The sequence below is a fragment of the Lissotriton vulgaris genome, chromosome 5, assembly GCF_964263255.1.
Source record: "Lissotriton vulgaris chromosome 5, aLisVul1.2, whole genome shotgun sequence".
Lineage (NCBI taxonomy): Eukaryota > Metazoa > Chordata > Amphibia > Caudata > Salamandridae > Lissotriton > Lissotriton vulgaris.
Window position 1 is genome coordinate 1,440,033,111 of NC_141693.1, and position 21,899 is coordinate 1,440,055,009.

Genomic DNA, 21,899 nt, shown 5'->3' on the forward strand with positions numbered 1-21,899 from the left:
ATCCTCACCTAAAAAACCTAAGCCTAGCCCAATTTACCAAAGGAAATAGGAATCTTTTAACCTTTCTTCCCACCCAGCATATAATAGCAGGAATTTGCGACTAATCCCTGATTGAAGAACCGTCACCCGAGTAACCCTAGGGCCCCAGCCACCATATAGAGATTTCTAAATCTGGCACTTAGAGGAAGGTAATAAAGCAGGGAGAGATGGTGAGAGAAAGGGAAAAAAGGCGGAAATAGAAAAAGTATAAATAATATACGTTATGAATACGCAACCTAGAGTAAGCTATGAAATACCAAAAAACACGCTTCATTTGTCATTAATATGACTCATGCCCCAGGTTTTCAAAAGTTCTTGGGTCTTCACGGAATCACAGCAGAAATATGTTCGACCTTGATAAAGAAGCTGAAGAAGGGCATGACCCCCAGATTGATGAAAGCAGGTATCAATTCTCTCAGCTTCCTTCTGCGTTCCACAGTGGCATGGCAGAAGTCTGAGCGTAGAAATAATTCCACCCCACAAGATTTGATAGGATTCTGGGGGTCAGGATATTGACAGATCAGTTGGTGAAGGATATAATTGCCACATGAAACAATATTACCCCGGGGTATTGTAAGGCTTTCACCATGGTTAGTTTTCAAAAAACTAAGGAGCAGATTTACAAGGAACTGTACATACATGCATCAGTTTCCTTGCTTCAGTGCCGAATGTCCTGGAGCCACTATGGATGCACTGTATTTACAATACAGTGCTCCATGACACAAGAATTAACAGATGCATCAGAAATTCTGACGCATCTTCTGGCACAAAAGTGATGCATTGCTGGAGTTACTCGTGAAAGTGACTCAACTCCAGCAATGTGCCACAACAGATGGGAGAGTCACATTCAAAAAGCCCTGTGTCATTCCTTACGCCTGGTCTGAGCAGGCGTAGGGATTTTGACGCAGTGAAGGTATAGAGTGATGCAGTGAAATCTTGTAGATTTCACTGCATCAGTTCTACATGGCTTTTTGCGAGGGAACAACCATCCTGCAGCATACATTATACCTGATGCAGGTATAATGTGACGCAGGGCTTTACAACGTGACGCATCTCCCTAGATGCGTCACGTTGTAAATTGGCTGCATTTTTTATGCCGCCTCTGTGTCACAAAAGTGATGCAACAGCAGAGCAAAAGTGTTGCTAGGGGCTTGTAAATTGCTCTCTAACTGCCCATGCTCCAGTAGTTAAATTGGGGAAATGCCTGATCAGATTGACGAACCAGAGCGGCTCCATCTGAAAATCCATCGGTATCCTCAGTTCCATCTACTTCCACAGCTCGATCTTATCTGCCAGATTCCTACCCCATTGGTACAAACAAAATGGTCCCCGACAGACAGGCGATAAACAAAGTTGTAACAGAAGTAAATACATACACAGGTAATTATAACAACATTGTTTTTAATCACAACGTGTTTTGTATAAGAGTCTTTCATAAAAATTGGTACAAGTTAAATCACATATAATGGCCCCTAAGAATGAAATAGGGAAGGGTAGTGTTGGGATAGTGAAAGATGAGGACTAAACAAAAGGTCATAAAGACCACAATGTAGCAAAAATTAATATGGAAAAAAACACAATGGAATAATAAATTTAATCAATCATTTTTGGCAGTCATGCCTCAGAAGAAATCAGTAATGATGAATGATAACAGAGGCTGACCACAAGAAAACGTGTCGACGTTTCGACCCAGGTGAAATGCAGGCGTGGTGTAAACCTTGCTAGAGGGTCTTCATCAGGACAGAAGTGGTGGGGGATGGGGCAAAGGATCTGCCAAAGGCAGAGTAGAGCACAGCTGCAAGATTGGTAGTGTCAATAGGTGGGGTACAGCACTGGATCAATGAACCAATGGTCCTTACTTCAAGATGACAGCAATCTGCCCATGGCAAGCGCTGTTGCCAAAAAAGAAGAAAGACGGTCGATTTTGAGGAGCTGATTCACAGGAATGTGTGCCGTAGAAAAATCTAGCCAAAGCGTTACCATTGAAGGCAGTGGGGGTCAGTCATAGGCGTGGTGCAGATATCACAAGCGCCGATAAATTGCGTGATCTAGGAATCCTGTTAAGCTCAGAAGGGACGTGATCGAGTGATTCAGAGTCCGGTCCGGAAAAAAGGGAAGGTTCTTGCTAGCTGCCGCTGAAAGCTGTTAGACCAGCTTTCAGCGGCAGCTAGCAAGAACCTTCCCTTTTTTCCGGACCGGACTCTGAATCACTCGATCACGTCCCTTCTGAGCTTAACAGGATTCCTAGATCACGCAATTTATCGGCGCTTGTGATATCTGCACCACGCCTATGACTGACCCCCACTGCCTTCAATGGTAACGCTTTGGCTAGATTTTTCTACGGCACACATTCCTGTGAATCAGCTCCTCAAAATCGACCGTCTTTCTTCTTTTTTGGCAACAGCGCTTGCCATGGGCAGATTGCTGTCATCTTGAAGTAAGGACCATTGGTTCATTGATCCAGTGCTGTACCCCACCTATTGACACTACCAATCTTGCAGCTGTGCTCTACTCTGCCTTTGGCAGATCCTTTGCCCCATCCCCCACCACTTCTGTCCTGATGAAGACCCTCTAGCAAGGTTTACACCACGCCTGCATTTCACCTGGGTCGAAACGTCGACACGTTTTCTTGTGGTCAGCCTCTGTTATCATTCATCATTACTGATTTCTTCTGAGGCATAACTGCCAAAAATGATTGATTAAATTTATTATTCCATTGTGTTTTTTTCCATATTAATTTTTGCTACATTGTGGTCTTTATGACCTTTTGTTTAGTCCTCATCTTTCACTATCCCAACACTACCCTTCCCTATTTCATTCTTAGGGGCCATTATATGTGATTTAACTTGTACCAATTTTTATGAAAGACTCTTATACAAAACACGTTGTGATTAAAAACAATGTTGTTATAATTACCTGTGTATGTATTTACTTCTGTTACAACTTTGTTTATCGCCTGTCTGTCGGGGACCATTTTGTTTGTACCAATACTCTGCCCAGGTCCCTTTGACTTTTTGGGTTAACCCGTGTTTTTGTAACACAGATTCCTACCCCATGACAGCTTCAATGTCCAGCCTGGCCTGCTTCAGTGCCCCAGGCTCTGTGGGTGCTTTGGGCTCTCTGGGCTCTCTGAGCACCCTGGGATCTTTGGGCTCTCTGAGCACCCTGGGATCTTTGGGCTCTCTGGGCACCCTGGGATCTTTGGGCTCTCTGGGCACTTAGGGCTCTCTCAGCTTTACTGACTCTGTTTCAGAATCTTCAATTTTCCCGAGCCCCGATGTCCTGTTATCAGGGCCTCCTGGCATGAAACTGCCTGTTGGCAGCCCCAGCCGCCTCATCCATACCTGTGGATGTGCTTGTGTCAGCTGTTACTATGAAAGGAGCCCCATTCTTATTATTGCTGCCTTTTCTCACAGCTGTATTAGGCCGGCCAGCCAGTTTCACTGTTTGATTGCTGCCCTGCCGTTCTTCCATGGGTGCTAAGGGCTGTACATGAGCCAGATTTCTTCCAGCTTTCCTCCTTCCTAGTGTGCGCCATTCCCGGCACGTTGAGGAAGAGGAAAGCTAGCAGCCACGGCATAAGGGAAACGGAGCCCTCCGGTAAGCACCAAACAAAAAACTAGCATTTCCTGTGGTTCACACATTAAAATTCCCAACCCCACATCTGAACACTCCATGGGCAGCGCCAAAGGAGGGACACAGAGCAGGCAGTGCTTCATTTAAAAAAATAATAAGTGCCAGAGCTCTCACCAGGAGGCCACTATTGCCCCTGCTATGCTTCCAGTGATAGTAACAACACAAATACTAACCCTCACGCACAAGTGTGACAATTCAAACTATTTCAGACCCCCAAAGCTATAAGACTTGCTTTGGAGGCAGGAAATAGTCATTTGAAATTAATATATCATTAATAATTTTTAGAAATGGGGGTCTCTGGTTGGCAGAGGTAGGTAGCTTTGTCCAAATAGGGACCCTTGCTTCTAGTCAGGGAAAGGGGGATACACTCCTAAAATAACCCCTGCTCACCCATTTGGTAGCTTGACACGAGCAGACAGGCTTATCTCAGAGACAGTGTGTAAAGCATTTATGAACACATACAGTAACACAGTGAACCACTACAAATGGCCACCACACCAGTTTAGAAAAATAAGTTATCTTTATCTAAACAAGACCAAACGACAAAAATCCACAATACAGTACTAAAATAGGTTCTTCAATGGTAGAAATAGTTCTGTTCAATGCAAGTTGTAAATGCAACACTTTTCCAACAAAGTACCTTAGATGTGTCACGCAAAACAAACAAAAGGGTCGCAGGGAAGGTGATGCGTCAGTTCCTTACCGGAGAGGAGGCGATGCGTTGGTTTCTTACTGCGTTCCAGTTACGATGTGATGAGACAATCGCTGGTATGCGACAAAATGGAGGCTCCTTGCGATGCGACGATTCGGTCTGATGCATGTACTTTTGCAGCTGCCCATCGGGCGGTGCGAAGATGTTCTTGGTGATGCATCGGGACTAGGTGTAAATGCGGCACGCTTCTTCCCGTGGTTCAGCGATATGTTGGGTCTCGGGGAGGATGCAACACGCTTCTTTGTTGTTGCGTCACGCTTCCAGTTCCCAGTGAAAAACTGTCTCTAGTGGTCCTAAAGAGCTTCAGGCACCTCTCTGTAGGTTAGGATTCCCAGCAAGGTAATTCAGGGGGAGCTGGTGGGGAAGTCTATGTGTCCCTGAGACTTCAGACAGGAGACAAGCTCATTTTCAAGCCCTTGGAGATCTTCCTTAAGATGACAAAGCAAACAGCAAAGTCCTTTTCTCCTTACCTTGGCAACAAGTAACCACTGCAGGCCAACCCCAAATAGCAAACACCACAGGGGCAGTATTCCTCCTTCAGCTTCTCCGATTTCTTCTGCTTGGCAAAGGTTCCTCTTGATTTCCCAGAAGTGATCTAAAGTTCTGGGGTCTGGGTCCCCCTTTTTATACACACAAATCCGTTGTTTCTGAAGGCAGAGAATGTCTGTACCCAGCCAAAACCAGTTCTGTCCTCTCTGGTGCAGCTTCGTGGCAGGAGGTGGCAACAGCATTGTTGAAAAAAGACCTGGCCCAGGTCGCTGAAAGGACATCTCCTCTCCCTACTCTCTAGTCTATGAACGCTCAGGCAAGTGAAAGGAAATCTCCTCCCCTACTCTTTATTCAATGCAGGTCCTATTCATCCCAACCCTGATTCATCAGACTGCTGGAGCCACAGCCCTCTCCCAGCTCCTGTCACTCACAAGCCAGACATGCAATACACAAACCTAGCAGAGGCACACTGAATAGTTAGGCAAGAAAAGACCTACTTTCCAAAAGTGGTATTTTGAAACACAGAATGTTAAAATCACCCACACTAAAAGATGCACTTTAACATTCCGAGTTCAGGCATACTAAACTTTATTTTCCTATCTTGTTTCCTGGGTCAGTTATATTATTAAGATGTTATAAACTAACTGCCTGTTCTGGCCTATGTGAACAGATAGCCTTGCAATATTGAAAAACCAAATTGGCAGTAATTCACTATCAAGACATGATACACACATCAGAGCATGTCCTACCTTTCACTTACAATGCACCCTGCCCACAGGAATAATTTGGGCCTACCTTAGGGGTGACTAACATGTAGAAATGGAAGGTTTAGGGACTGGCAAGTGTGTTCACTTGACAAATCGGAATGGCATTCCCAGACTGCACACAGGCACTGCGATGGCAGGCCTGAGCCACATTTTACAAATCTGATTCTGTGGGTGGCACATTCAGAGCTGCAAGCCCACCAGCTATCTTTTTAACAACAAGGGACCCCAATTCAGTCAGCTAGGGACCTCGGGGAACAATTTTCTAAAACAACAGTGGTCCCATGCAATTTTCAATTCACACTCAATAAATATAGACGAAATCAAATCTATATTTTTAGAATGATATGTCCAGCCGGACAGAGGTCATTCACGTCTACTTAATAAACAAAATTCATAGGTAGAACAGGGATACCTTCCACAGAGCCCCTGTGAGGTACACAAGCCTGTGCCCAACACTAGCGGGGTGATTTACAATTGGAGAGGATAGGAAAGGTTTTAAGGCAAACAAGCGTTTTTCTGTTTACATATACATAGCACAGAAAATATCAGACAGCACCATTACATCAGTTTCAACAACCAGATATATATGTATAAGGTGCATGAGCAAGTCGACGGCGTTTCGGTTCCCCTAAAGGGTCATGGGAACCATCATCAGGAAAAACAAATAATTGCCTTATTACACTCAACCTCAAATTGCCGAGGCAGTGCGTAGTTTTCACGGGGCAGGTCGATGCTCAGAAATTAGCCCGGACCGACAGCCCAAAATGGTGCTGCGGATTTCCGTGTTACAGAGTCGTAACCAGACGGCGCCAGGGTAGCCAGAGTCGGCGGTCATGGAGGTATTACCTGGCAGCATTAGATGTACAGGCCCTGGGCACACATGGTGCACTATACTAGGGTCTGACAAGTATTAATTCAGATGATCAAGTGACTGCGCAGCGGGCTCGCCAAAGGCAAGCCCGTCTGTGCCCGTCCGCGGCCGGTCAGGGCCCGGGGCAGGAACCCGTGGTTGTGCTGCAGTAAAGTGTAAGTTTCAGCTCCCAGGAACTGCGTGATCTGTGCCCCCCCTATGGCGGACCTGTGCAGGCATAGCCTGGCGGGAGGTATGAAGAGTGGGGTTTGTAGTCATTGTTCGTCCAATTTAGTGCGGGGAGTGAGGGGGTGAGATAAATCCTCTCTTGAATCCTCTCTTGAACTGCTGTTTATTGAATTGTCGGTCACTTAGGAAACACAGACCGGAGGTCTACGACCAGCTGGTAGATGGTCAGGTAGATGTAATGTTTCTTTTTGAGACGAGGCTGGACGAAGAGTCGGCCCCAGAAATTGTTGATTACCAGAATATATAGAGCTACTGGTAGAGGAGGTGGAGTGGCGATCATCTTTAAGCATCTTATTCAGTGCACTCTCGAGCCTATCGCTATTGCCGATAGTGAGGCAGGGATCTTCACTATTAAGGCGGATTCTAACTATATTGTGAAAGGGCTCTTGATCTATAGACTTCCTGGCCAGGCCAACAACTTTTCTTCTAGTTTGATGGACCACCTTACCCTGCCGGCACTATGGTATGATAAGTTTCTAGTGCTGGGTGATCTTAATTTACATTTTGATGATGGGTGCTGCGCTGTGGCAGGTGAACTTTGTCAGGAAATGGCTATGCTACAACTTAGCCTTAGGTCTGACTCCCCTACCCACCTCAAGGGTCACATGTAGGACCCCCTTTTTGCAAATTGGAGTGACATTGGTGTGTACCCCCCTATCCCTGTTGTATGGACGGATCTTTTTTTGGTGCCTTTTGCTATGAGACTGCCAGGGCCAAAGACATGGGAAAAAGCAGAAAGGGACTTAATGTGTCGGAAATGGGCGGGCTTTTCACAGGAGAAGTTTAGCAGCGCCATCTTGTTGGGGGGTCCACCTGGTGGCTTATGTGCTGAAGGGGCAGGAACTAACTTACATAGGCAGATCATGGAAGCCCTGGAGAGCACCACCCCCTAGTCATATAAACTACCGGGCAGAGCACCAAAATCAGCTCTGTGGTACTCTGACACGTTAAGAACGGCAAAAACAGATTGTAAACGCCTGGAAAGGCGGTGGAGGAAAGATTTCTCGGACTAGGGGAGGAGGGAGAATAAAGAGACATTGAAGAGCTACCATGGGCTCATTAGGAAAGCTAAAGCAGGATACTATTTGGAGAGAATTGAATCGGCAGACAACTCTACACGGGAACTGTTCGTGGTCTATAAGGAGATAACCGCCTTGTTAGCGTCAGCGGCTCCGACTGTTGGATCAGAAGAGCTATGTAACCGTGTGGCAGATTTCTTCTCGGACTCCACCCGTGTTGGAGAGGAGGTGACAGGGGAGACAGAGTATGTCTGTGAGGGCGAAGGGTTGAAGAGTTTTTTCATGCCCCACCCAGTAGAGCTAATTCAAATCTGTGCTAATATAACATTGGGCTCTCCCAGAGATCCGGCACCCACTAAGGTATTGAGAGGGAGCCTCGATACCCTGGAGCCATATATTAGATACTTGGTAGAGACTTCTTTTAGGACCTGCACAGTACCTGGTTGCTGGAAGAAAGCTGTGGTACTACTGCTCCCAAAGAAACCTCATATAGGCCCAGACTAACTGGAGAACCTTCGCCCCTCCCTCTTGCCATAGGTCGCCAAGAGAAAGTGGTAAATATGCAGCTGACTGCGCACATTGGGAGATTTAATTTCCTGGACCCCACTCAGTCCGGATTCCGTGCCCGCTACTCTACGGAATCCGCCCTGCTCTTTGCCACTGAGACCATTAGGCAATATGTGGACGCAGGCCAGACGGCGGCCTTGATCCTGTTGGACCTAAGTGCTGCTTTCGACACTTTTGCTCATCATACTCTGGTGCAGTCTTTGAAAAAAGGAGGTGTTTCGGACAGTGCTCTGAGTTGATTAAAATCTTTCCTGTTGGTGCGCAGATTACAAGTGAGGCATGGATCCCATTACTCAAAAGTCATCGAGTTAAGACAGGGGGTACTGCAGGGATCGAGCCTGAGCCCGACACTTTTCAATCAATACGTGGCTCCTTTAGCAGAGATCGCTGATGGATTTGGGATCAGTGTCGTGCCCTACGCCAATGACACGCAGCTGTTGGTCTCCCTCACACAGGCACCGATACGGCAGCCTTCAACTTGGTAGTGCGCCTGCAAGAACTGGCCGCATGGATGGCTAACAACTGCCTAAAGTTGAATGGCTGTAAGACCAAGGTGCATGTGGTGGGGTCTGGTCATCTGCCTGGTGGCCACAGAGCTTGGGGACGACGCCTGTTCCCTGTGCACAGACTAAGAAACTGGGGGTGTGGTTGGACTCAAGTACCAAACCAGGCGGGTGGCAGGCGCCTGTTTTGGAGTCCTGAAGGTCCTCCGCAAAACCCTGGATATGCTACCGACGGATCCCAGGAAGACAATGGTCCATGCCCTAGTGACAGTGCGCCTGGAATGTGGTAACATTCTTTTTCTGGGGGCAACGACAAAGTGTATGCTTCGTCTTCAGGGGGTGCAGAACGCAGCAGCACTTCTGTTTTTTATGCGCCCGAGGAGGGCTTCAGTGAAGGCTGCGCGGGCTGCACTCCACTGGCTGCCGATAAGGGAGAGAGTCCTGTTTAAGGCAATGTGTGTTTGTCACTGCATTCTGCAGGGGACTGCCCCCTCCTATTTGTCAGAGCTACTCACCCCATATGCTCCTATCCGCCAATTAAAGATCATGGGGAATGAGTTTGGTGTGCGTTCCTGCGACCAAGAGAGCTAGGATGGGTGCACGCTCGTTCCGCCTGTTGGCTGCCCAGTACTGGAATAAACTTCCCGTGAATCTCCGGTTGGAGGACAGAGAGAGCTGTTTCAGGAAAGATTTGAAGACTTATCTTTTCCCTAGGGAACTCATACGGAGTGCGGTCTCATTTTGAACTGAAGCACTACGCTTGCTCCCGCCCTATGGTCCCGAGTCCAAACAAAATTAATTTTTCAATCATTATTATTGACTAAGTCCCTGCCAATCCTTTCCAGACCTTGGCCCTACTGGCCCCGAATTGGTTCATGCTCCACTGTGAACCTTTTACCTCCACGTTCTGTGGCAAAAGAGGCTTATACTGAAAGGCAATTATTGATTTGTCCTGATGATGGTCCCCGTTATTTAGTAGTGGGACCGAAACGCCGTCGACGTAAGTACCATATACTTGTGTAATGAATTTCTATGCAATGCTATGTAATGGTACCTATTGAATTTTTCTGTATGATTGGATTTCTACAGAAACTGTTGCTCGTGCCTTGTAAGCCCTGTCCTGTTGTGTCTGTGTCTATGTATTTGTGTGGTTGGGTACAGGCTTGTGCCCCACACCAGTGAAATGTTGAAGGTTATTACGTTGTCCTAAAACTCCTAATTAAGTAAAAATTTAGAAGACCTCTGTCCGGCTGAACATGTCATCACCAATATAGAACTGACTGGGTCTATATTTATTTCCTACTCATTTTTGTCTCCTTGCTTGGGGCCGTTGTTATCTTTGTATAATAAGCTCCCCAAGGTCCCTCGCTAACGTTATTGGGGTCCCTTGTTGTTTATAAAATATACCTCGTTAGTATCAGTTTAATAATCAAACACAAAAAGTAGAAACTGAAAGATGAGCAGTTAACCTCTGCGAAGGACCTACTACTATGCACAAACATAGGTCACAACATTTTTAGCGACATGATGGATTATATGGTGAATACAGCAAATTCATATTGATGTAAAAAAAAAACAGCAGCAACAGAATCACACAATTGCAGTGGCCCTCCCTATATGTCAAAAATTACCTCCATTTTGTCAGCACCAGCATTTGTATCATGGGTCCCCATATGCCATAGATGACGTCTTATGCCAAAAATGGCATATAATGTGAAAGTACCAGAACTTTCCCATTAACGTCTCCCTTATAGCATGGATTACCATTGTGTCACAAATTATCTCTACTGTGTTAGGCCCAGCTTTTTGCCATCAGTGCCTCCCTACCACATGCAACAGTTATCCTCGTTATCTGCCAATAATTACCTTTAATGTGCTAGCACTAGTATTTTGCCACAGGCGCCAAAATGGCAAGATTTTTCTCAAGTATGGCAGCTCCAGCTTAATTCCACAGGTGGCTCATATGACAAGAATAACATCTAGTTATGCCCAAATCAGTATTTTACCATAGAAACTATTGTGTCAAGAATTGCCTCCAGTATGCCAGTGCTAAAATTCTGCCACAGATGCCGGTCATGATAACAATTGATTCTAACATGCCAGTCCCAGTTTTTTGTCATGCTTGCCACTATAAGCCAATACTTTCACTACTCGAGTGCCATCTGCAGACTTGAAAGCGTAACATCCCATTCTTACTGTCACACACTTACATTCATTCACTCAGACTCCCTCACTCACACTCAAACTCATTCACTCTCACTCACTTGCTCTCATTTATTGTCACTCACTGTCTTGCACTCTGTCCTAATCTCACTCACTCATTCACACTCAGTCTCAATTATTCATACTCCAACTCATTAGTGCTTTTGCACACATATTCACTTGCATTCAGTCTTAGCCTCACTCACTTTTTCTCGTTGACTCTCACTTAATTGCATACTCATGCTCTGATGCACTCATTCTCACTCATTTATTCACATCCATATCCTCCCGCTCACATTTACTCTTATTTTCACTCATACTTTCTCACTTACTCACAATTAATTGCTCTCACTCCTTCTCTGACTCGTTCATTCTCTTAATCTCTCTGATTAGACCACTTATTCTCACTTACAGTTACATTGACTCACTCACTTTCATTCACCTGCAGACACTATTACTCTCTCTCACACTGACTCACTTACTGACACTTACACTCACTCACTACTAGTCACTGACTCCTACACATTCACTTCCACTCACTCACACATACTGACATATTTAGACACATAGGGCCATATGTATGAACACATTTTCCCATAGACACAGAATGGGTAAAACCTTTGATACATCTGGCCCATACTCACACATTTTTTACCTACCTATGAGGTCAACTTTTGTTACACTAATAGTGAATTATAGACTAATATTTTCTATTAGTAGAATACAAAATGGGCAGACAAAAGGCAGCAGAGCTCCAGCACCAAGAGGGCAGTCCTTCTGTGTTCTTGGCCCTGATTTTGCCCAGGTCTGATGCTAAACAGGACTACTCTGAGAACTAAAAGCAGACTCAGCACTTTTTGTCACGCCAGTCCCCACACGTTGCAGAATGAATAAGAGCAGCAAGCTGGGCCATTCATTATAAGGGGTGCTTGGTGAGAGTTTTAGACCAGAAAAATGTATGGGGAAATGGTGCATTTTACCTCCCTCTATTTCTCATTTACGGTTTTACCTATCTCTTTTCACATCATTCCTCTTCTGCTTTCGTATTCTATCTTCTCTTCATGACTTCCAATCTCTCCTCACTTTTTTTCTGCTCTCTTCTTCTTACTATCACTCTCTTCTGATTACATTTGTCTCTTTGATTTCTCTTGCATCTCCTCTGTCCCCATTTCCTTTTTATTTCTCCCATTGCCTTCTTTCCTCATTCTCTCTGTGTATTATCCTCTCACCATCGTCCCTTCTCTCTCTTACTCATAGCTGCTCCTCCTTCTTCCTCTTTATCACTTCTTCAAGCTCCCTTGCCTATCTCTCTCTCCCTTCCACCCTCCTCCTCGATCCCATTTACCCTTTCTCACCTTGCCACTTATATGCCTCCCTTTTAATTTCTATTCATATCTCCCCTTACACGCTTCTCTCGTCAATGTCTCTAAAAGCACAGGCAAGTAGCAATAGAGGGACTGTATGTGAAACCTGCACTTGAATGAATAAGGAACGCTTTAAACAGGTAGCCTGGATGCCCTTAAGACATATAGGAGAAAGTATACTGGAAAAAAAGGCAAGGGTAATTCTGGAGACAGCATAACATTGGTTAGTAAATAATGGATATAGATAGTCAGGTGGGTAATAATGCTTGTTGCACAGACCCAATAGCAAACACGAGAACCTTAGGGCACATTCTGCTTGTTAAACTAAAAGAGAACTGAAACCGATACACACCAGCAGACACCTACAAAAACAAATGGCAATAGGGAAAAGTTTCTAGATGTGACAGGAATCAACTAGATTTTCCTCAGCAGTTGGATAGCTATCAAAATCCTTATACCAGCAACTGTACACTCAACATCATGTATGCAATAGAATGCAGAAAATGTTGAGGCAAAGTATATAAAGAGTAAACCGGAGCGACTGTTTTGTATGTAGAGCAGAGACACCATCCTTTTTGTCTGTATGTGCTTTCCGTCCTTGAGGGCTTACTGTTATATATGCTTCCTACAGCCGTGCTTTCTATGAATATGTGGTATATTAGCTTTACATCAATGTCCTTTCCACAATACTGTTATCTAATGAGGCAGTATTTGTATTTACCTACAGTGATTCTGTATTATCTACAGGCATAATTCACACTTGTCTTACATTGAATGCGCCTTTCCTTTAACTGGTTATTATGTACACTTGTCAGCTTTGTTCGTATTTTAATTAGCCAACAATTGTAGTTTTTAGCCGTGCTCGTGCATTCTGTGGGACAGAGTGCGCATTTAGCAACTTTGCTGTATTTTAACGCACCGTGTCTTCACGTTTGTGCATTGTTTCTGCTGGAACATTAGACGAACATCTTAGCAGTACGGTTATAATTGTAATAGGATCGCGTATGCATTGTGGAGTGGTGTAGCTCACTCTTTAGAGGCGGCAGACCCCAAAACAGAGAACGGCCAGGTATCACTCGGCATCTCTGGGCATTAGCTTGCCTCATCTCTACAACGGCCCCCACATTCGCTGGGGATGCCTGGTTTCACCTTGGAGATAAACAGGACGGACCATCTCACAGGGATAGCCAGGACGGGTTCCCCAGCGGTCTACAGTGCCACATCGCCTCAGGGCAGCAGTGCGCTTTACAAGACACACACATTTACATTTACATTGTCAGTAAATTTGTGATATCAGTGTATATACTATTATAGATCACTAACAATGATTAGCAGTATAGGCTTTAAGCACATTACACAATTAGACATTCAAAATGTATAACAGAGCCGAGAATAGATGCAGCTAATCTTGTTTGCCAGGACCAAAATAATTGTTTCCTTTGTGTACAACACTGTGTTTATGTCTGCTAATTATCAAAAAATAGATGATAGTGTTGATTGTTTAGCAATTTGGAAAACGTTATTACAATCAGTTCTCCTCAGTAGGCACATTGACCGACTGAGCTGGCGTAAAACAGTGAGTCAAACTCAGGTAGAAGGCTTTAGGGTACGATGTCTAGGTTGTACAGTTGTACATATATAATGTCCCTTTCTTCCCCTATCATCTAAGATCACCCAGAGCCCAGTATCTCCTTTGCCTGGGTGGCCTATCTCAGGTCTGCAAGGCAATTTGTGCGCCTCTGTCCTGAGTCTCTTGTAGCTCCATTGGCTACGGACTATCAGGGCTTGTCAATGAGTCTCATTATGGGGAGAGGGTATTTGGCTGAAAAAAGGCTAAACACTGCTTACTTTGTAAAATAATAAGTGCTGGGGCCCAAAGATTTGCTCAGAAGCCCACAGCCAGTGCTATTGAATGTCAGGTGGCTAAATACCAAGGCTGAGTAGTCTTGACTCCACCTCGTGTATCTTCAATCCATTACCAGTCACTCCCTGCATCTTCATCTCACTCTTGCAGGTTATTTTTCAGCACTGCTTTCTACTTTTCTCGCGTTTTTCTGTCTTTCTCTTCCTTCCTTTTCCCTGTGTGCGTGTGTTTGTCCTTCTCTTGCTCTTGGTAACAGTCTAGTGAAGGAAAAATATGTCCCAGTCTCCAAAAATGAGTGCAGGTGGCAGCGACGGCTCGTGGAGGGAGTTACGGTGGGGCAGGAGGGTGGGGAGGGGGAGGGGCAGGGTGGAGGTTGCTAAAAACCGGCACAAGGATAATTGCAGGTAAGTAAACAATTTAATTAATAAAACGAATTTCGTAGCTCGCACTGCATTGCATTTTGCGATGCAAGGCGCACTACGAAATTCGTTTTATTAATTAAATTGTTTACTTACCTGCAATTATCCATATGCCGGTTTTTAGCAACCTCCACCCTGCCCCTCCCCCTCCCCACCCTCCTGCCCCACCGTAACTCCCTCCACGAGCCGTCGCTGGCAGGTGGGTCCCAGCTCTAGGCACCAGCTAAAACTGAGCACTGGCAGGGTCTTTATGTCGACTCAGGATGTAGTATCTAAGGATGTATGACATTACCACGCATACTATTACCACGCATACCATTACAACGCGGTATTTACAACGCATACCGTTACAACGCATAGCGCTTTGAGGTGCTGGATAGTGGTAAGTATAATTTTATATTCCAACTCCAGTCCCCGTGAATACTAGGGAAGGTGTTGGATATAAAATTAAACTTATTCCCTATCCTAGAGCGCCCCCCAGCGCAATGCGTTGTAATTGTATGCGTGGTAATGCCTGCGTTGTAAGTGTAGTGCGTGGTAAAAAATGCGTGGTAAACGTTGTATACCAGTATCTAAGGGCCTCATTATGAGTTTGGTGGTGCGGGAGCAGGACTGGCCCGTTCCTGCACCGCCAAACCCATGTTTGAACTACTTGCTAGATTTGGAGTTTTCTCCTGCCTGCCAGGCTGTTTATTGGTGTTCCCAAGGTGGTGCCTATGAAATAGGCACCATGGTGGGAACGTAAAAATCAGTACTTGTATGCCGCCCAGGTACTGATGTCCATGCACACAGGGAGGCACATGCTGTGCACCCCTGTGTGCATCCACATGGCGTGAGATACCAAGAGGCCCTGTAGGATCCCCCTTGTTTCCTCACCGCCACACTTTCATTGGCGGTTGTATCGCCATGAAAAGTGTGGCAGTGAGGACATTTGTAATATGCTTAGTGGGCCCGCAACAGCCCCACCAGGTATATTGTGGCCTTAAGACCACCGTGCCACCTCCAGATATCTCTGATTCCTGGCTCTTGTGGTAGTCCAGAAGAGGTCTGGCCACCCTGGTCATAATAGAGCAGTCAAAAGGCAGCCACTGCTGTGCCTCCACCATTTCAGCGGTCCTTGTACGGCAGACTCATAATAAGAGCCTACATTTGAATGGGCCTCTTAAGAATACCTCAGGCAGGGTTCAACTTGGAAGACAGCACTCCGTATTATGCAGAAGGGGGTGGTTCTAGGCTCATGGCGGCCCTGGACAGGGATTGTAGGTAGGGGGCCCCTGGAGGAACGCAGGCACGGAGCCAAGTGAAGAGGGGGGGTCAGGGTGTTGGCAGAGAAACAGAGCTGGAGGCCGCCAAATCCCTGCCAGGGGCCGCCACGCAAATATGTATCCATCCTTGGAGGATTATTATATTAAGGATATATATTGGCGTGGCGGCCCCTGGGGTTTGGCTGCCCTGTGCAGGTGCACAGCTTGTACATGCCTAAGGCCACCCTTGAGGGCACCTCTTCACTGCTGTGTGGTGTGCTGATGTGCACAGAACAGTGTATGCCTAGTGAACAGAGTGCCCAGGGAAGAGGTATGCGAAGAGTGCTCTGGTATGTGAAGGGGGTTATTTAAACAAGTGGCTGGGAAGAATTACAATCAAGAAATATGCATGTATTCTATATGTTTAATGTGGACCTGAATTGATGGAGGAGAGTCAAATTCGTTGTCGTGTCACAATCATACGCGGCTCGGCACTTATTGAATAAAGAATGCTTTATTAGCACAAGAAGGAGAGGCAACTCGGCACTTCTGAACTCTAGCTCTGATGCTCCATCTGTCATATAGAGCTACATAACATCACCCTGGAACACCATGCCGACAACAGATTCCAATCTAAGCACACATAACACATCACCCTCTTTCCTAAACTAAGGAATGTGGAAAAAAGAAAGCATAAAAGCATGCAATAAATTATAAACACGCCGTGGTACAAAATATAAACCTGCCATAGAACAATAAGCAAAAAAGATGTACACAACAAAAATCAAATCAAATACGAAGAATTAAAAAAAAACATACAATTCTTATATAATTATTCTTTTTCACAAAAGAAATCCTAAAATAATTTAGAAACCATGCACGCTCATATAACTATTCCTTTTCACACCAGAGATCTTTTAACCTCTCAGGCGGTCTTCTATTCGAAACCCTGAATCTTCACAGGATAAATCATCTGAAAGTTAACTGTTTGACATCAGATCTGCTTCTGAAACTGGTTCCTTCCGTACAGATATCCCACCCTGAGACTCCATATGATCTGTATCTACCAAAGGTTATACACAGATCTCATCACCTGTACTATCTACGTCACTCATTGCCTGTAAAACACCACATGCAGCCACATTTGCCTGTGAAACATAAGCGGCACGTTTGAAGGAGAAACATCTGAAGGAGGAAGATCATTATAATTATTCATAGAAACAGCTTTATGATCAACAACATCACAATCACTATATTGACCAAGTGATGGCTGTACCAAACCTGCATTTTTCAAAACTTCAGTTACTTCCATTGGCTCATAAAACTGACTCTCTAATTTAGAGCTATATGTATGAACACATCCTTCTCCTGGTTTCTTGACGTGTAGGCGTACAATATTCAAGGAAGTTGGATTTACTTCCTGGTTACCAGCACTGAAGGGGAAGGCAACAGCTAAGAGGAGGCATGCCGAGAGCTCCTCTCAAGAAGAGGATGAGATTGAGCCTGCTCCTGTGGCGTGGGACTTGGCTTCTTTGGCAGCAATCCAGAAAATTATAATAAATGCTGTTGAAGCTGCATTTTTTGGCAAGAGAAAACCTCCTTCTCTCGCAGTGTCTAAGCCGCCACCAGATTCTATGACTCTCAGGATGGAGCTGATCATGAAGGCATCAAACAGCGTTTTCTGAAGGGGCAGGGTTTAGCTGATTTGCTACTGCATCCAGGTAAAAATCTAGCTTTTCCAGATGCTCAAGACGTTCTTGCAGAAGGGTATTCATTCTTTTAGTCATAATCATTGCACGGAATCAGAATCTCTCTTCTTCCATGAGGCAATAAGAAATGTTCTTACTACTGAGTGGAAAGACTCTTGACCACTAGTCTTTTTCAGGATTCATAGTGCAGAGATATCCTCTGCAGTAATTTTTGGAAGAGTTGCGTCCCTCCGTAAAGTGGACTCTTTTATTGCAGGTGTCTCTCAGTGGGGGCTTCTCGTGGGAATGCTGTGGGGCGGAGCGGTGGAGGGGCAGGGTGGGGGGTTGTAAACTTGTTGAAGAATATGTCACAGCCGCGGGACCCATCAATCAGGCAAATCTTGGTCCCGGTCAGTACAGCCTAAGTCCATTCCAGGACACTCTAAAACCTCAATATGCTAGGTTGGGTGTTGTCTGCAGGTTTTTCGTCAGAACTAGAAACCCTCAAATTTCTGAAAAAGGACATTAGAAATTATAACATCAGGATACCAGGTACGTTTTCTGTAAGTTCCTGTGGAGATGTTCATCAAGACTCCATCGCCTCGAGATGCAGATCGACAGAAAGCATTGTTGGATGTAGAGCAAGTTCTGTCGTCAAAGGCCACAATTGTGCCAGCGCCAATTAATCAGTGGTAGACAGGAGTTCACTCAATAAAGTTTCTGTTTCAGTTTTCGTCAGGAGGCTTCAAACTAGTGTTGGACCTGAAGACTGTCAACTCTTATATTCCAAATCAGACTTTCAAAATGACAACTATGGCTGGTATAATCGCTTTTCTGGCATAATCACTTTTCTGAACCAAGGCGACTTTATGGCATCAGTCGGTCTCGTGGATGCTTATCTACACATCCATATGCACACTTCATCACAGAAGTTCTGCATATTCTGCATTCGAGACAATCACTATATATCCAATTCCTGTGTTTCAGACTAGCAATGGCACTAGGAGTTTTTACAAAGCTCTTAGCTCCTGTGTTAAGTTTTACATGCCTTAGGGGTATCTCTTTCCCTGTACCTCGATGAATGGCTGATTGTCTCTCCTTCTTTTTGTAAGGGGTCAGAGGGTGTAGCATTGGTGATCCAAATCTTGGAAGAACATGGATTCCTGATAATTAATTCAAAGTCACATCTTGTTCCATTTCTGTCAATCCAGTTTATAGGAACCTTATTTAACTCGAAGTTGGAAAAGATGTTTTTGCTGGAAAAAAAGAATAGTGAAACTTCTTTCACATTGCCAGGACATTCTATCCAAGAAATGAGCTACAGCACAGGAATGGTTAACTGTCTGGGGGGACTTGGCATCTACATCTGCAGTTTCCCTGGTTCCTAGGACCTATCTACATATACATCCTTTAGGGAGACACCTGTTATATCACTGGAATCCTGTATCCCAGGAGTAAGAACACCTCATCCCTATTACATAGTACATGTCAGTGGTCCCTTTCAAAGATGGCTAGAAGTAGACAATCTGTCCCAAGTTTGTCCTTTTAATATTCCTTTGCCCAGAGAAGTGTCCTGGGTGGTGACAAGGGATGTAAGTGGGATTGATTGGGGAGCAACTCCAGATTATTTGGAGGCCCAAGGAAAGTGGACTGCCCAAGAACATTCCAGGCATCCAACTAGAAGGAATTATAATAAGTCCTCTTAGTTCTGAGGCATTTTTCCCACATGAAGATGGGTCAGGAAGTTTGTATGAATTTTTACTCTCTCGAGCAATCTAGTAAGACTTCAGCAGTCGATTCCCTATCTATAGTATGGCTGTCAAGTCTTCCATATGCATTCCCACCAACAGACTATCGAAATCCCCTCCCTTTACTTGGTGTCTTGGTACTTGAAGGTTAAATCTGGAAACGTTGGGCAGTTCAAAAGAGGTGGCCCAGGATATTAAAAATTCCAGATACCCGGCAACGTTGAAGGTCAATGACAGACACTGGTTGTTTTTTCGAAACAGTGTAAAGGGAAAGATTTGACCCCTGAGTCCTGTGATCCTCCAAAAATATTAGAATTCTTAAGGTGTGGTTTCCTTTTGCGCCTTCCAGATTCTACTCTTAGGAGCTGGTGGTCAGCAACCCCAGCATTCAAACAGGTTACTTGCTCGTCTATAGATGATCTGGTCGGTAGATTGTTAATGATTTTTTCTAATGAGTAGCCAGTTTTGTATTACCTTAATCCTCCTTGGAATTTACCACTGGTTCCAAAAGCCCTAGAGTTTTCTCCATGGGAGCCATTTGACACTGTGGACCTTAACATGTTGTCTTATAAAGCATTACAATTGTTAGCAGTCTGTTCAGGGCACAGACTTAGTTAATTAGGGGCCGTGCCCTGTTCTGATTCCTTCTTGCTTTTTTTTCAGACAAAGTGCTTTTAAGACCAGGCCTACCTAAAGTAAACTCTGCTTTCTATACATCTCATGATCTGTTCCTCCGTTCTTTTCACCTAAACTCTTCATCCCAGGAAGAAAGAAAGCTTCATACTCTGGACACACATAGAGCTTTTATCATCTAGATCAGGGATCTCAAAAGTCAGTTTTGGATGGCCAGATCCATTACAGACTTTCAAGATAACTGCATTTACCTAAATGGGGATATGTTAAAAATCTGGCATGGATCTGGCCCTCCATTTACGACTTTGGAGAACCCTGATCTAGAGCAAGATAACAACCTCTTTAGCAATAGTAGAATCTTTGTTCGTAACCTTGGATGCGGCTTGGAGAGGTCTTAAAGCATCTCCTTCCGTTTAAAGGTGATAGCTGAAGTCTACTATTATTATGGCGTGCCAGTTGCAAGGATCAGCTCTTCCTGAATCTGTCCAAGGTCAGTCCACCTGGGAAGTTTCAACTTCTTGGGCTTTTTTCAAAGGTGCATCAATGAAGGATATCTGTCTGGCTGCTACATGGGCTAATCCGCACACATTCATGACACATTATAGACATCAAGAAGGGGTGGGTTCCAACTTAGGTTTTGGAAGGAAAGTTTTGAAGTATTTGGAAACTTTGTAAAATAACTACATTATTAAATTAAATTTACTGGGTGTAGCAGACATTTGGTTTCATGCGTCTATTGGATGGGTTGTTTTGTTTTTCGCAATTTGCTTTCTGCTTGGGTATTTACTCCAACAGTGAGGACTGGGACGAGGAAGACGGGCAAGGAGGTAATGAACAGGTGTCTTACTAGTAATCTTCATTACTCTATGCCCAGGTCTTCCTCATCACAGTCCTAAGAACCCTACCACATGCCTGGAGGAGCAAGTCTCAAACAGCTAAATTCTTTCAAGGGTATTTTGGCTTGGTTATCACAGGAAGAGCTTTTGGCCCAACCTTCCGTTATCTGGAGTAGGAAGGAAGTAGTGGGCAGCCATGTTTATAGTTTTAAAGGCAATGAAGAAGTATCTGGTCAGCATTTGTCTACCGAAGCAGGAGGTCTCCAACAATGAGGACTGTGACAGGAAGACCTGGCGTGGAGGAATGAAGATTACCGGTAAGTAACCAGGTCATTTTTCTTGTTATTGTACCCTGCACTCAGAGGTTGCACGGAAAGCATTTTTCCAGTGCCATCGGCTATCTCAGCAGAGTTCTTTTGCCACATGCCCATCATAACTTGTAGGACTCTTAGCAGGGTGCCAATGATTGCCCACAGAAGCAATGTAAATAATGTAATTATTGTGGAATTCCATCTTTACATAATGTTGACCTCCGCTCTTTAAAGAATGAATCCACACCTTCGTCACCATTAGGCACATTTTCATGACTGAGTACATGGCATGAGTCTTTGGGGGATTTTTGGGAGAGAGACTGCAGAAGCATGGTGTCTAAACATAGATGGAAGCCTACAATCACATTGGCCTCACTTGTTTCCAAATCAAGCACATCATCTGGTCTATGCCCTAAGCCACCGTTTGGAGATGTGATGTGGTTATTTGCACTTGTAAGGATGTGCTAAGCTCAGTGCTCAGGTGATGTGTAGGTTAATGTCACATACATGGAGGTTGGTCCTCGGGATGGCCATTATGTAGGATGAACAAAGAGCTGCATATGCTTTTGGATAGCTATTATTGCAAGTTTGTCGTTTGAACGTTTGCCGTGGCAATCACGCTTTTATATCTGGATCATTGCAATGTGTTATATCTTAGTTAAAGCCTCTGCACATTAAAGCAGAGCTCAAACACCGTCCCTTTGAAATACAAGAGAAGCAGAAGGATCTGACATGCTCAGAATATTAACCACCAGCTGT